The sequence below is a fragment of the Parasteatoda tepidariorum genome, chromosome 1, assembly GCF_982258835.1.
Source record: "Parasteatoda tepidariorum strain Cologne lab strain chromosome 1, Ptep-v5.0, whole genome shotgun sequence".
NCBI lineage: Eukaryota > Metazoa > Arthropoda > Arachnida > Araneae > Theridiidae > Parasteatoda > Parasteatoda tepidariorum.
Window position 1 is genome coordinate 113,567,096 of NC_141755.1, and position 13,764 is coordinate 113,580,859.

The 13,764-nt window shown below is 30.8% G+C and overlaps 1 long non-coding RNA gene across 1 annotated transcript; it reads left to right on the plus strand.

The window, feature by feature from the left end:
* Nucleotides 1-738: 738 nt before the first annotated feature.
* LOC147816741 (uncharacterized) lies at nt 739-7,690 on the plus strand. Its single transcript, XR_015428917.1, has 2 exons — nt 739-1,439; nt 6,411-7,690. It is a non-coding gene; the product is annotated as an uncharacterized LOC147816741 (long non-coding RNA).
* Nucleotides 7,691-13,764: the final 6,074 nt, after the last annotated feature.

The following is a 13,764-nucleotide window of genomic DNA, read 5'->3' on the forward strand; positions in this document are numbered from 1 at the left end:
TTTGGTTAGCAGTCACAAAATTCACTACCGAGTATCTAGATTACGTTATTTTATCGGACAGTAAGTCCGCAATCACTGCCCTCATCTCAGCCACCCATAAATCCCCTCACAGCATCCTCCTCTTACAAAACAAGATAGTTTCAGCAAGTGCAAAAGTGAAATCAATCACGATCGCCTGGACACCAGCACACGTTGGCATCCCCCCCAATGAAACCGCTGATAAGCTGGCCAAACACGCCACCAATGCCCCTCGAGCCATCTCTTTTATCTCACCTGAAGACTTGTCATATTCAGCAGTTTTAGACTCAAACCGCGAACTCAGTAACCTCCGGACTAATTCAAAATACCACAAGCGTTTCCCCTTTGATCACCCTGTTAATAAAACTTCCCTCAATCAACTCCCAAACCGAAAATACGATATCTTAATCTCGCGTCTCCGAAGCAACACAATCCAACTTAACGAAATTTATGCAAAAATAGGGCTCGTAGACTCCCCTTCGTGCGATCATTGTCAACTTCCAGAATCTGCTATCCACCTCCTCTTTGAATGCAAAAAGTTCGAGCATCAGAGACAAACACTGCGCGCCTCAATCGGAGTTTTTCCACTCTCCCTTTACCGTCTTCTTAGTTATAACCAATACGATAATCTTCTCAAAAATTTAGTGGATTTTTTAATTTCAACTAAGTGTTTCTAGCCTCCAGTTTTCAAATCCATAATTAAATGCAGTTACTAATTTTTAAGTTTTAGTTTAAGCCTCTCTGAGCGCCTGGGAAAAAGAGTATGTTTTTCTTATTTTTTTGTTTTGATGAACGTGTTTCTCCAAAAGTATTGGAACCACCAAATGCTAGTTTTTAATTTTTTCTAATCTTCCTCTCCAAAAGTGTTTTGGAAAATATTTAATTTTGATCTCTACTGTAAACTTGTTTCGCTTCTTCAAGAACAGCGTGTACTCTCATCACCTCATCGTCATCATCTTCAGCATCAACAACTCAACTCACAAAAATACACCTTACAGCAAGGGGGATAAAAGCGAGTAGCAGAGATCCCCCCCCCCACATCATCATCATCATCAAACCGCGAAAGTTGTTTTAAAAGGCAGCTGAACAATAAATGCGGTGTGAAAGTCGCTGAGTTTGGATGATTTAAAATTACTTAATTTAATTTAACGTGTCACGTTTCTCACAGTTTATTTTTTTTACTAATTTTGCTTCTTGTGTTAGTTTTTATGTTAAATTTTAACTGGTTAGATGAAAAAAAATTAATTTTCAAGATGTTTACGTCAGTTGACGTTATATTCGTCGAAAGGCTGCCGGCAATTGTGGACACTGGATTACGTGTTGCCCAAGTGTTTTTGGTTTGCTAAGATAATTTTCAACTCTGCCATAAGTGGATTCCTAACCAGTTGATTCCTTGCTGTCTTCTTAAACTTAAACTTACGGTAAGTCAAACTTCAAATTGTATGATTTGATTTAAAATTAATGTTTTTCTTGTGCCATTATTAATAGGAACATTTTATGTTTTTAAAATACATGATGATAATTTTGTATTCTTGATATTTGTTTTTTTATTGACTCTCTTTTTTAGTTAGTATTTGAGTTTACTTTTGTCTTTACTAAACTCTATTACATTCTACCTTCCATAAATCTGGTACATTCTACCATCGTTTTTCTTCAACAAAAAAAAAAAAAATTATGCTTGTTACACTTCCGAACTATATGTGTAACATTCCGAACTATAGAGTAAACTTTAAGCCATTTAGCTTTTTCATTACGTGCTTTATTTTATTGTATTTCTCTATTGTAAATGAAACTAGGACAATCTTAAATTATCTACGATAAATGCTTCTTTAAATTTTTCAAGTGAAGATAAATATTCTACTTATTAAAACTTATAGTTCCTTATTGAATTATGTGCGAATTTTAGTTTAAGGGTTTATACTTGTGCATTGCTTCAGTTTAAAATCTTAAATTTTTGTACTTTAATTCAAAAATATATTTATATTAAAAGTTCTCAAAAAGAAACTTAATTTTGAAAAGTTGTATATATAGCCTGTAAAAAAATTTAACCAACTTTTGCTGTTTATTATTTTTATTACTAAAGTGTTTTTCTGTAATATACCGTGAAAATATGCAAGACTTCAAGACTTTTGAATTAAAGTAAAATCCTAAACTGCCCTTATTTTAACTCTTATAAATGCATAACGTGAAACATTTAATTCTGAATTTTTAAACAGTCAGTTAATGTCTATATCAGGCTTAATTATTGAAAATTCGTAACAAATTTTGGGGGTTTGAAAAAGTTTCTCAAACAATATTTTCATTTTCTCAGAATAAAAACTCCTCACAAATGTGTATTTTTGTAAATATATCTCAATAGGCATATACAGTCAAACTTCTATTAAACGAACTTCCCTTTTACGAATTTCTCAATTTTGCAAATTTTTTCGAGAAACCAAGAACATTTTGGAAATTTATTCGTAAAATAACTTCCAAATAGCAAAGTGAATTTTATACTTAACGAACTTTTTTTGAGATCCACTTTCCCTGTTTCCGTAAAAATTCAGAACATTTTAAACTTGTTAACGCATTTTATGGGGAAAATGCCCTTTAATTTTTTGAAGCCACTTAACTTTTAGAGAAAGCAGTAAAATCCCTTCTTTTGTTTGAGTTTTTCGTTTGAAATGGAAAAAAAAAACTAACGGATTTTATCAGTAGCCATTAAACTTAAGAACGGATGTGGAAATGCATGTTTAATGTTGCTTCTATAATAAATTCAGATATAATATTATACATATATTTAGCTTCTTTTAGTTTTAAAATGTATGTAGCATGATAGTGTAACACTGGATAATGTTTTGCTCTGTTCTTGCTTTCCGTGCAGATGTCTTTTTATGGTTAAGATTTCAAAATAAATTGTAGATAGCTACTACATAGCAAGATAAAGGTGTATTAATTGCTATTTTAATTATGTCTACTGTTTATGAATATAAAACCTGTTTTGTGTCGTTTAAGTATTTCAAAAGGTGACTTTCTATTTAGCGAATTTTCTATGTAACGAACTTATTATCGTCATTAAGCAACTTCGTTAAATAAGGGTCCGACTGTATTTTTATTTTTTCGGTTACTATTTTTCCGCGATAAGAGTGTTTGCGTATTTGGATTTTAAGTAATTTTTGAGGGACATAATTTCTCTTAATTTCCTCGCGTGTCTCCGCTAAGCCACACTGCAGTTAGATTGCTATATAATGGAAATCTATGGCTCTGATATAATTTTGGAATATAATATTGTAATTTCGAATTGACTGATGAATCATATGGCTAAATAATTCCTTAGTATAATCTCCCTTTTTACAATTCGATGTAGCTTAATTTTGTTGCATGGTTAGTTTTCCACTTAACTGGACAAAAGTACTTTTTCTGGAGAGTGGAAGACTGCTTATATTCTTAGATTTTTAACTATGAAAAACTTCTTTATTTACATGGTTTTGAAGAAGGAAAAAAAACGTTATGGTTGGTATGTGAGCTGAAATGCTTTATGCTATTGTGAGCTGAAATGCTTTGCTCGTAAAATTGTAGTTTGAACTTCTAAATAGCACCTAGAATTTTAACTCTCCAATATTATAGTATTTAAATATTTAGTTTGATGACTTGAGAATACGCGCTAGAAGAGTCTGCACTCCATTAAACAAAATAAATCTAAATGTTATGCTAGTTGTGTTTTTCATGCAATTTCATAGATATTTTGTCATACAAAACTTACGTATTTTTATAACCTTACATTGTAAGAGAAACTGCTATAATTTAAATCTTTGCAATTACAATTAAATCTGTGACAATATTCGCACTTGAACGACATTTTTAAGGTTTTTGTTAGAAAATAATTTTTTACCCTCATGATTAACACTAGGTTTACTGACGTTTCTTATATACCTATTTCTACGAACACTCGTCAATTTGAACGAATACATATAACAGCCATTACAGAGATGCCAACTTGCTCCGGACAGCAAATATATATTTTAAAGTGGTAGTTTATCAGTTGTGGTTCTTTGTTTAATAAATTCAATTTAGTAGATCCACCACTATTTCTAAATAATTTGTAGGCTTATATTTTATTACTCAACCCTGTCCCGCTACCGTCAGGGGACATCCAGGAAGTACTGGTTGATTACAAACATTATTATAAACATGATGAATTGAAAATCAATCAATCGAAAATCGTTCAATCGAAGCACTTAATTTACAACAACGCTCAATCGTCCGCCCGTTCTGGAAGATTGTTTTCAAAATGTTTTTTAATTATCTGTTCTATTCCCTTACTTATCCTTGGGGCTGTCCATAATTTCTTAATCAAATTGATAGTCAGATTTGGAAAGTATAGGTTACGGATGTCCCAAGATTTCGGACAGGTAAGTAATATGTTAAAGATCGTCTAGACAACTTCACGTTTGGCACTGATCCGTTTTATTGTGGAATCTTGCTTGGTACATACCCTGGGTTCCGTGATTAGTTAAACACTGATTAATATAGAAATTCGATAGGGTTCTCCTGTGGTTTACCTTTTTAATGTATTCGTATGTGTTTCTTCCCTGATTTGAAATATTGACCCATTGGTTTTGTAAATTTTGTTTAAAGATATCTGCTTTAATTGAGTTTTTAGATCTAATTTCGTATAAATCAATTTTTGGTTTTTAGCGTGCTAATTTAGCCGGACTGTCAGCCTCCTCATTGCCACGGTAGCCAACATCGGCTTTAATCCAATTAAACTTCATATTGTACCTAAAATTTTCTTTAACCATTTTGATCAAGAAACTCCTTCTCTTCCGTTCCCGGAAAGAGAATCCGAATTGAAGATTTGGTTATTGATGATCCAATGGATCGACTGAAGGTTTGCCCAGAGCACTGCCTTAAAATTCGTAGGCTTATATAATTCACCACTTGCAAAATTTACTTAGTTATTTACCGTTTTTAATTATTTTAGCATGTCCGGAGCAGTTGGCATCTCTGCACTAGAAAACAATGTAGTTATATACTATAAGAAAAATATATGTGATATATATTTATGAAATATTCTTGTATTTTATTTTTCAATACTCTAACTAAACAACTGAAACCTTCAAAATCTGATATCAATTGACATTCTGCGTTTGATCTTTCTATTATTGCCTATCGCAATAGTTGCTTATAGATTCTTAGTTATTAATTATTGATGTGAAGTTTGCATGTTTACTCAAAATTTTGTCGAAATTACGATCTCGTCAAATTGACGCATATTTATAGAGATGTACCACAAAGAGAATTTCAAAGATTTTGAAAGAAATAGACTTCAACATATATTTACCTCAATCAATGGATAAAAGTCATTACAAGACATAAAATAAAAATGTTCTGTAATTTTCCTTATAAAATTCGAAATGCGTCAAAATGACGCGTCCCGCGTAAACCTAGTGTTAAAAAACATTCTTAAGCTTTTCCTGTTTTGGAAGAAGTAATTTCGCCAAAGTTCGTATTAATTTAAATAAATTTCAATTATTGTAAAAATTATTCAATAACATTTTTACTGTTAATTTTTTTAATGATCATTTTTTTTAAAAAAAGATTGAATGAAGGGTCGAAAGTGTAGTTTATACCCAAATTTTTCGGTGCTCTAATTTCTGTCAGTTTAGACTATAAGCTGGCTTATAGTTTATTTTAATAGACGTTTGTTTGTAAAACTTTCAGAGTTCGTAAGCTGGAAATGAATCAAATTTTAATTAAAGATGACAGATTATTTAAAATCCTGAGTTTTGATAGTTTGGTAAATTTGGAAGGTTACTTGAGGGCAAAGATGGGACACTGTTTTTTGATGCTCTAATAACAATAAAATATGTTAATTATAAGAGCTATCTAATATGAACTAAAATGTCTGTTAGATTATCAGAGTTATATTTGTACTAAAATAAAGAAATTTAAAAAGAAATTTCATAATCTAAAATTTATCGAAAATTGACTTTCTAAATTAAAGTAATTTTCATGATGAGTAACTGTTTATCTAATATCTAAATAACTGCAAATAAGCACAAATTAAAAAAACTGTTTGAAAGTGAGCAGTGTTTCAAAGATTAAATTTTAAGCCATATTAAGAGATGTTTATCAAATTTGTAAATTGAATGTTAAGTTAACAATATATTTTAGCGGAATTTTGATTTTTGTCGGATATGATTGATTTTAGTTCGACTGTTTATATGCCAGAAATTTTTCAGAATTAGGATTCTTAAATTTTCCTTGATTGCACGTTAGTTTGTTTCAAAACCAAAATATTGGTTCTTTATTCTTGAACACTTTTGCTACCATACTTTATTACATTAATCTTATATCAGATTGTTTCACACTTTATTTTAGTATTCATGAACATGTTTTTTCACTTTTAGGTCTGCCTTCTGGGAGTCTTGTCATATTTTCTGAGTTTTTCTGATGATACCTACTGACAAAGCCACCTGTTTTCATCATAAAAGGTCATTTTATAAGTCTTTCAAAATGTTAATGCTGATAATTCATTCTAATTTTGAATGGCTTGTGCATATTTTGTAGTGTTTAATATATCTCATTTGCTAAATAATCTGATACAGATTATCCTTACTTATTTTGTTAAAGCAAGATTGGAATTCAGTGATTTGTAAATAACTTCTTTAAAGTAAAATTTTTATCATTAATCAAAAATTAATTTTTCAAATATTTAATGATAACTGAAAGGCGGGCGAGAATCGTAATATTCCGGCTAAAAATAATTCTTATTGGTTCATCAAGAGTTGTTAATAACAAAATATTATTGATAAACTTATAGGCGTTACAGCCCAAAAGAGGGGTGCCCATCTCAGTTTTCTTGACCTGATATGCAACAGCAGACGTTCCGATTGAGCCCTCCCCCCCCCCAAAGTTTAGCACTCATTTTATCGACCCTACTGAAGGAATAACCTTTAATATCTAATGGGAAAAGCTTTGTGTTGGATACTAAATAAAACAATCCAACTGTTCACTGATTTCAATTGTTTGTGGTCCCCAAACTATTTTTATTTTGGCACAACATTGTTTATATTTTGCTTTAATATACAGATGTGTCATCTCAGAAAAATAATCTTCAATTGTCTGTTTTCAAAATTTCTTAGAATGTTTCTCTTGAATCATGCAGTTCAATCGATTCTTTTTTATTGTTAGGACTATTCTTCAGAAACTTAATTTCAAAATATTTTGTGAGGGGCCCGGAAAATTTGGGTCTTGGGCCTGAATTTGTCCTGATCGGTCCCTGGATATGTACATATAGAAGGTAAATCAAAATTCCCAATTTCATAGGCACACTATACAAAATTTAATATAAATTACATTCATGAAAAATGTATATGCAGAGGTAATGTAAGCAAGTTTTGTATGTTATTCCCCACAGATGTTTAGTATGTGCTTTTGTTTTACAACATCCATCAAGCACAAAATGTACCTGTCAAACATTTTTGCAACCTGCCTGATATGGTTAAATCAATCAATAATTAACATTATTCAACTAATAAACATTGTTTAAATTCTAATAATAAGTTGAATGGTTTCATACTATATTTTCTTTTTCTTGCCAATTATAATGACAATATGTGATTTACAATTTGGCAGGAAACAAGAATTTGCTGTAACTTTTGGATACTTCAATAAAAATGTGCCTTGATGCTTGTAGTTGATTTAACAAATCACAATGTAGAAATATTTCAACTCTTGTGAGAATTTTACGAGCTTTCTGCAACAAACATCTCTAATACTAATACTTTTCTTAGAAACATTTTTAATAGAAGCAAATATAGATGTTACTTATTTAAAGTAACAGAAGTGGTTTTTGCTTACAAAAATAGACTTTGTGTATGGAACAGAACAGTATATATATTTTTTAATAATGTAGTATATTTTTTAATAATAAAATCACGAGCATTTTTTTCATCACTGATATGCGAGAACGGGATTTTTTTGATATAATTCTGCAGAAAGTTCGGTAGGAAAAAAATGTGTTGAAAAATTTTGCAGATAAAAACTCGAACCTCTTTTCAAATAAAAAAAATATTTCTGCAGGAATTCTGTAATATTATGCAACAATGTCCCCACGATTCTGCCACGTGGATCTCAACACAAAATAAAACATAGTTTATAACCATAATAAATTCAAATAATATCTTTTGACGAGTGAGATTAGCATGAAACCACTAAATTGAAACGCAAAATAACAAGGCTTTCATAGAAATATCTATTCATTATACTTTGATTTCTTGAGCATGAATTTTCAATAAAGATCCACGTACAGAAAAATATTGAAATGAGATATAGAAATTTGACCCTCATATGATTTTTTATATTTATTTAAAAATTAGTACGATAGATCAAACAACATTAACAATATAGAATTAAAAGTGCTAATTAGTTCAAGGATTTAAATTAAGTGTTCAATGGTTAAGCGTTTCTAAAGTTATATCAAATGGCACTTTGGACTCGTTCGATATATTTCAATAAAATGATAAAACTATATCGATAATTTACAATCAGGTCCAACAAAAAAAGCAGAGAATCGAAATTTACACTTTGCATTTTATAACTTGGTTTTTATATTTCAAAATAATAACTAAACTTGCATTTATTGAAAATTACTTTGCAAATTATTCCCAGAGCGTCAGTATAAATATTCTCTGAACATTAATTTTAACACATGTGTTATATAACTAAAAATTATAAAATAATACTTACTTTCTATATCCATGAAATCATTATCATAACTTGATCTCAACGGATAGGTTAATAGAGGCATTGATAAGTACCGTTAACTGGGGGCATGCATTTTCTCCTCCCCCAGTTAACCTTAAATGCTGCCTCGCTTTAACAGCTTTTTTATTAAATTGTTTTTTGTTTTTTTTTAAACGTTTATGTAACATTGCCGAAATTGCAGGGCAGTTCCTGGATTGTCTCCAGCAGTTTTACTGAACTGCCCCGCAATCTCCGCGAAAGCTTCAGCTTTTTTGGCCGATGTTACTTTGTCTCCTTATTTTCTATAATCCCAAGCTTTGGTTCCACATCAGCAGTTATTTTTCAGTCTCGACATCATGCGACTTTTGAGCCTTGTTAAATTAAGAAGAAAAAATAAATAACTGGTAGAAATAATCAAGCATGCAACTTCACGAGTAAACAAGCAACGCGGTTATCACTTGTTTCTTATCTAATAGGAAAATGCCTATAACTGCCGGTCAAGTAACACGCAGTTAAGAAACCGACGGTCAAAAAATAATGGTGGAATCTCTTTTGAACTCTCGGACAAAGTTTCCAAAAGGTTTCGGAATTGGGAGTTGCGCGCTAGGTCAGAGTCAACGGTGAATACGGGGGGGGGGGGTAAAGGGATGAAAGGCTGAGTCAACCTTGCTTGGCCCAAGGAACCAGGGACCTGTGGCACGACTGGGCGAAGCGTTGCCGTTGAGCTTCCGGGAGTCTTATTGATAAACGAGTCTTGCCCCTAAATAACAAATTTTTAAACAAACTTGATAATTAGTGCAAGTAGTAATTACTCTTAGAAATATATTCTATCTCATAAAATATATTTCTACTAATTTGAATTATGAGGACCGATACCGCCTAATCCCTGCGAAGCATTGCCCGCCAAGTATGGCAAAACATCGACTTTTGTTTCTTATAATGAAAGTAAAGTACGTACTTCGGTACTTTTTAAATCTAGAACTTTTTATTTGTATTTTCGTTGCATTTTGAGGGAAAGAGTAAAAAATTTTGTAACAAATGTCTAAAAATTAGCTAATTTTGAGAATTTTTTTTAAAATTTAAATTATCAAATATTGGTTAAGTAGTCTTTAACAGTTAACCTTTTCGAAACTCTTGATGATTTTATAAACAATCTTTGAGCAGCTTACCGAATTTTTGAGTTTACGGTTATTAATGTTGAACTCCGTAGTGTGTAATTTTGAACCTAATCCATAAGACAAGGGATTTCCTGGATCAAGTATTGTGAGAGATTTTTCCTGGCGGGAAAGATTAGGACTTTTTTATGGAGCTAACCCGCATTCGAGTTACACGATTTAAAAAAAATAAGAACCTCGTACAGTTAGCCAGACGGCAAAGGGATTATAACCCGCGATCCATATACAATTTAGCCTAATATTTTTCGTCAGCATTTTGTTTGGTGCGGAATTCTAATCTACCAGCCATTTTTGAGATTCGAGCCTTGTTCACCTGATTGGGAACACTCTATTCTCTGAGCCACCATGGCTGGCTTAACTCTTGATGATTGTAATTTCTTGTACGGGATAGGATGACTCTTTTGAGCACTTAACTGCTGCAAAAGTCATTGAGTGACTGAAAATAATGTTTCTAACTATGTTGGAATAGTCGAAGGATCTTTGGAGAATAAATGTCTTGTTGAGAAAGAATTCAGCTTGAAAGGTTTGCGAAAAAAATTAGATGTGGAATGTGCATTGAAATTCTGTAAACTAAGTGTGTATACTATTTTCAAGTTATCAAACTTCTAAAAAGCGCTAATAAATTATCAAACGTCTAAAAATTTAAAGGTTATAATTATTCTGATATGGTTGTACTGTATACCTTGACATCAAGTTCTCTATGAAATCTGGGAGAGAGTTCCGCCGCTAGCTTCCACAAACACTCTTGAAATATTTAAAGTCAAAACTTTAGTGGTTTTTGTTAATATCCCTTAGTTGTATCCGGTACGCTAATGGTAATTATCGGTCGTATGATTTGGGTACGCTATTATCAAAGCCTTGGAATATAAATTTTTGACATTCTATTTATAAATTTTGAAATCTCCTAAAAATACATTTGTTTGTCCTTGTTATGCGCGAGGACAGAAACCAATGGACATATGTTGAGGTTCCAGTTTTTAGTCGAAGAAGTACTTAAAGACTAAATTTTTTTAAAAGTAATTTTACATCAGAATACATTTTCTACTTGAAAAATAACTCAATCTTAAGGCCTGGTTTCTTAGGACAGGACGCCGTCAGCTGGAAATCAGCGCTAACCTCTGATTGGTCCATTTGTGAGTTTGATAGTATACGTCATCGAACGCTCATCTTGAACTACAATTGCCGTCCAACTCAACTGCAGTTGGATTACAGCGTGACGTTAACCACAGAAGCAATGGCGGACAACATCCAACAGCACATTGAAATCAGCCAAGATTTTGATTTTGACATTAAACATAGCTTCTTCATTAAACATAGCACTCTTCATTTAGCTCAGCTGTAATGTGTTTTTTCTTGGACAAAGTCATTATTTGTTCTCGAAAACACTGGTCGACAATAACAAAATCAACACATATTCAAAATAAATATTTGTTTACGTTATTAACGCATGCGCAATGAGAGATAATGCCTGCGTTGGATCGACTGCTCACGCTTAGCTAACAAAAAGTATTTTTTTAGCGTCAGCTCTTCTACAACTCTCAGCTGACGCCCAGATAAGGCGTTAGTTCTAAGAAACCAGGCCTTGAGCTAACAAACCAGTATTTTGTTGGCTGCCGCGGGACGTTGACGTCCCGCTGACGCCCAGATAAGGCGCTTGTCCTAAGAAACCAGACCTTAAGATGTATTTATTCATTTGAGTTTGACAAACAATACTTTTGTCTACCGTATGTATGCATTGAAAATATTCAAAAATTTCAATAATTTAATGTTATTAAACCAAAAACTTTTAGCACAAAATTTAAATTTTTTTTCAAGTTTTGAAATGTAATGTTTATTTAATTGAAATATAGTATGGATTTAAAAATTTAAGGAGTCTAATCTGTTTTTTGATTTTGTATAAATATTTTTCGAATTTCACAATTTAAATGTGTAAGTTCATATCATTGAATTTAAAAAGATTTTGTGCTCAATATTTTGAGTGAATTCAATATGGAATATATCTATCACAAATTGTTATTTTATTAAATTTTAAAATAAAATTTTTTAACATTTTTAGAAAAAATAATTTTTAATTTAGTAGATTTCAGAGATTCCTACAAATAGTTTTTTCTTTAACTTTTTGAACAAACTTTTATCAAACGTGTCTGAAGTGAATTTATGGTAAACTAGTTTCTGAAAGTAGAAATAAAATTATATAAAATGTGGAACTTCAAAAAATTTACCAAATTAAAAATCCTTTTTCTGCGAAAAATTTTCATGTTTTGGTTTCTGGTTATTTTAAGTTTTCTCTTTCAATAAACTTTAAGATATTTATAAAATTTTATAAATTTCGTATTTCAACTTTTTAAATAAAATTTATGATTATTTTGAGTACTTTTTAAAAGTAATTTTCTCATGTAGACTCACCGCAGACAGTGATACTGGGAGAAGTGTTACTAGTAGGAACACAGTTTGAAAATAAATTCGACGTATACGTCGAATTTATTTTTTTTCAAATTTCGGTGTGAACCTTTCAATCCCACGGTGGCTGCGAGCGTGTTATTTTTCAAAATACTTTCTTTTTGCCTGAGTATAAATTTATAAATAAAATAATTAGAACCATAATATGGTTATTTTTAGACTATCAGTTTAATATTATGAAATACTTAAAGTAGATTTGAGAGTTGAAATTTCTATGGATATTTTTTCGTTTGGAGTTTAGAAATTAGGTGAAAGTTTACTTGAAAATAAAGCTGTTAGAATCCATCTTCTAAATTTGCATCAGATGAATTAAAAGAAATACTCAAACAGCTTCCCCAATAGTAATATAATAAAGTGATATATAGTAAATAAGTCTATCTCTGTACAGTTTGAATGGATTATACACTTGAAAATACTAGATGCATTTAAGTTTCGTTTAAACCAGAGTAAATCTAAATTAAGATATTACTCAAACTACTTATAAAAACATGATTTAAAAAAAACTTAGATTTGAATAGGAAAAAATCGTGAACATTAAATGTTTCATTTCTTTGCGTAATTTTTAGTGTTTTCCGTTAGGTTTCAAATCTATTTTCAGAATAACTTTTTGTATGTTTTCATCGCGGAAATTGTTTTATAAAATTGTAAATGTTTAAATAAATTTTATTTAAATACATTTTATTAAATCTTATTTTGCTCTGAATAATTACTAACCCATAACCTCATAACATATCTGTAAAAAAAATAACATTAACTTGATTCAGAGCAAAATGAGATTTGTTAAAAAAATGAATGTCTATAATGCAGATTGGCTCGTATAAAATAGTCGCATTTTTAGAGTATATAATGAACATGAAGAGTACTTGCAAATTTCAACTGAATATATCTTCTCAAATCTCGTATTTTCAACTGGATATATCTTCTCAAATCTCGTATATTCTTCTTCAATATCTCGTATTTTGATTTTTTCTTTAATTATTCTTTCAAAGGTTTTCTAAACTCCAAAAAATATTGCATTGTAAATAGTAGTTCAGTTTCAACTAAATTTGTAATCTGTTTTCTACAGGATTAACGAAAAGGCTAAAATTGAATTTCGAAATTATGTGAAGTTTTATCACATTACTCCTTCATGGAAATTTTACTTTTAAAAAATCAGTAAAGAGCAAAGTTTGGATGTTTGAAAATTAGCAAATAAAAGAATAACAGTAAAATTAGCACGTCAGATATCAAGCTAATTTTACATTACAGCTGGCCAAAATTATTTTCTCAGTCTGCTTTGTGTATTGATGAAATATTATTTACAACAAAACAGTTAATTTTTGTAATCAAAACTTACTCTAATGTGTTTCCTAAATATCTTGTCTTCGCTTGTCACCTGTGA